This window comes from Cicer arietinum, chromosome 1 (assembly GCF_000331145.2).
Source record: "Cicer arietinum cultivar CDC Frontier isolate Library 1 chromosome 1, Cicar.CDCFrontier_v2.0, whole genome shotgun sequence".
Classification (NCBI taxonomy): Eukaryota; Viridiplantae; Streptophyta; class Magnoliopsida; order Fabales; family Fabaceae; genus Cicer; species Cicer arietinum.
In genome coordinates, this window is record NC_021160.2 from 6504746 (window position 1) to 6508779 (window position 4034).

The window sequence follows — 4034 nt, forward strand, 5'->3', positions numbered from 1 at the left end:
AATAGTGAGGACTAAAATATAATTTAGAAACCTATAGAATTGTTGTGAATTAATTTATATTAAGGATTGGTGTTATTGAATTTCATGAATTTATACTAATTGTTATTTGGTGAATGATATGTACTTGAGTGTTCTTATTACTTGATTGAAATTGTGATATTACTTGAATCTGCCACTTAAATGATTCCTTACCATGTGATTGATGAAATTGAATTGTGTATTGTGAGTAGTGTAAACCGAATAGTGGGATTTTATTGTGATTGATTGATATACATATATAATGATGAATGTTGTGAAGTCAAACTGAAACTTATTGAGTTGTGATTTTGGAGTTAGAACTATTTTGTCATCATATAGGGAGGGTTTGACAAACCTAGTGATTCAGGGAAGTACAACTGAATGAGCCTGATCGTGGAGGGCTACAGTCGAACTGTAAGGTAATACTGATAGACCTTGGGGGTATCTCTAGTGGGGAATTCCTAAGTGGATTAGTGGGTTATTCCCTAAGGTCGGGAGCTACCGTGCAATACAAGAGTACCTCGATCGTCGCGTATATGTGTCTCGAGTTGAGTTGAGGGGATCTATGAGGACTTGACCATTCATGAATTGTCCGTCCACTCTTGTAGTGGCATAGTATCAGACCTCCTAACCAAGTACTTCAGAGTAGAATGGTATCAAATGATGAAGTATAGAGTATAGGACATGCATAGCATTTCACCCTTGTCATTATCTTATTGTGAATGAATTTGATAAACCGTTGATATTATACACTTGACTGTTTTTGAGGTTGTGATAATTTGATTGTTTGCGTGTTCTCCTCGTGTATTTTATACTGTTACATATTTTCGATACTCACCCCTCGTTGTTTGTGTTTGGCGTTTGCGATGGACGCAGACGAGTTGTAAGTTGCAGGTGATGACTAGTACCATAAGGAGAGGCGGAAGTCATCATGTCTTGGAGACCCTTCTTATTATGCATTGTGTTGATGTTATTTTGAGTATTTTTATTTTGGGAATTCCCACTCTGATAGTGACATCGGGTTGAGACTACATTTGCACTTAATTTAACACATAAGTATATGTACTTCAAAAAAGATTTTGTTGTCTGATATTGTTATTTCAAGTTGTTAAGTTTGATGGAACATTTGAATTTAGTCGACGTGTTCGTGATTATGTGATACTTTTTACCTTAAAAAAAATGTTTGAAAGTTTAAATTTATTTATTTGTTTCGAAATAATTTCATTGTTTAGAAAATAAGAAAATAAAAATAATTTTTTTTGGGGTTTAGGGTGTCACACTATGATTTTTAATTTTTATAAAATTATACAATAAACGGTTTAGTTCTTACTAAAAATGAAAGATGTTTAATTTGTCTTGAAACTTTAAAAAATTTTGAATCATCTTTTGTAAATAAACTTAGAATATTATAAAAAGTTTTTTCACAAAAATTTAAATTTTTTAAAATCAAATATGATTTTTTAGTAAAATATTCAAGGTATAAATAACAAAAATAAAAACTTAAAAATCATATTATAGACTTATTTTTTATAAATGAATTTTTTTATAATGTTGTAATCAATATATGAGAAAAATCATTCAAAAATATATATTATATTTACTAAAACTACATATATCATAATTTTATATTAACTAAAAATTAATTTTTTTTTTTATCGGAACTAAAATTTTAAGGTTATCCATATAGTTCATAAAATATAGTAAATGTTTTGAGTAGTGATCAATTTGAAAAATTTACTAATATATCTATATATGTTCTTTCACAATAATTATAAGAAAGTGGTTAGTACTATTAAATTCATTAATAATTTATTATTATTATTTTCAATTTTATCTTTTAAAAGAGAGAATTATTTATATTTTTATTATAATATTTATTGTTAGTTACAGAAAAATATATTAATAAAAAAATAATTGATGTAAAAGAGAGAATAATTGTTTTGATTTTTAATAAGAATGTGACTAATTGTGTATTTTATGGTGTTCAGATTTGCAACAATCTCGACAATATTAGTGGATCAGATAAAAATGTTCTCGTTAGTCTTGCTTAAGGTCTTTCTGATAAAGTTAGAAGGTTCATTGTATTTAATGTCAATGGATTCAAATTTCGAACATTGACATGAGACAATTTATTAAAAACTCAAAATAGTGGAGTTTTTGGCATGTTCGGAACGCGAAGTTACTCAAGCAATAGTGATGCCCAAATGAGATTTGGAGGAGTGCCTTACTAGGGAAGATTGATAGATATCATTGAGCTTTCCTATGATGGCTTCAAAGTGCTCATGTTTAAATGCAAATGGGCGAATACCACAAATCCAAGAGGCATTAAGACAGATAAGTTGAGTTTTACCTCTATAAATTTTGCAAGACTAATACATACTGGGGAGCATGAAGATGATGAGCCATACATTAAAGCGTCAGAAGCTCAAATAGTTTATTATATGGATGATGAAAAGGAACAAGGATGGAGCATACCTATTCATTTAAAGCCACGAGACTTGTATGACATGGGTGGAGATGATGAAATTATGGCACCCATTGAACCATACCCATCTCAAAATTTGGAACACATTTTTTCTAATGAAACCACACATATACAATTGGCAAGAATGACTACAGATGATGATCCTAAAACTTCAACTTTTAATGATGATTTTGATGACAACAATCATGATATGAATTTATGATTGTTAATAATTCTTATTTGTTGTTTATGACATGGTACTCTTCAATCTATGTTATTTTTTTACTACTTTCTTTTACTGTTGCGTTGTGTTTGATGTGCTCCTTTTTGTTATTGTTTTCATTTTTGTGTTTAGCTATTTGAAAATCCAATTTGTTTGACATCTTTGAAAATCCTATTTGTTTAGCTATTTGCATTAGTCTAACTTGGTTGTCATCAATGTTTGCAGTGTAAGTGTGTTTGGAGTCTTAATCTTGTGAAAAAAATGGAATCATCATATGAGGATATTCGACGCAAAACAATGGAAGAGAATAAAAAAAGGATGGAGGCTCTCAATCTAACTCATCTCTCTCAATCCCTTCACAAATCTTCTTCTACCATTTCAAAAACCTCACCGGTTAGTAATAACTAAAAATACTAAAATTACAAAATGTTTCTTATTCGTATTATATGTTGTTTTTTATTTATTTACATTAATAATAATTGATTGTAGCGTTTCACGAAGGGTCGGCTGAGGCTTATACTACCAGGAGATCTTAAAGTAACCAAAATGAAGCACTTGCGGAGACATGGTTTACAACCAATGTTCCAAGCGATAGAACCACTACCATCTCCGATAACAACACCACCAACTGCAGTGCAACCGACAAATCCACCACCTTCTCAAGCACCACCTTCTCAAGCAACAACATCGCTAGCTGTGCAAACGATAGAACCACATCTTTCTCCGGTGACAACAACACCAACTACTGTGCAAGCGACAGAAGCAACACCTTCTTAGGTGACAACACCAAGATCAGTGCAAGAGACAGAAGCAACACATTTCCAAGATACATCCTCTCACTCTGAAGATGTGGTAGAAGATGAGCCAAAAATTTCTCAAAAAAGGAATTCTACATTTTGGGATGTAGAAGTTATTAGTATGTTATCTAATGTCTAATTATATTTATAAAATTTAATTGTTTTACATGATTGCGATATGACATATTTCATTGACTTATGTGTTAGATGAGGCGGGGAATATTTCAAAGACACACTTAAGGGTATCAGACGTGCTTGAAGCTCCTCCTAATGTTAGCAGAATAATAACTAGATGGAATTCAAATGGGCAACCGGTAGGATCAACTGCTGGTTTGTTAGGCGGTTTTTTGGGTTAAATTGCAAGGAAGTTTAAGGATTTTCCTATAATGTACGATAATTGGAAACTAGTTCCATCGACAAAAAAAAAATGAAATTTTTAAGGATAAAATACAGGTATCAATTATAAACAACTGAATATTCTTTATTGTTTTGATTGTAAACTAATTTTTTTTTTTATGATTATGCTAGTCAA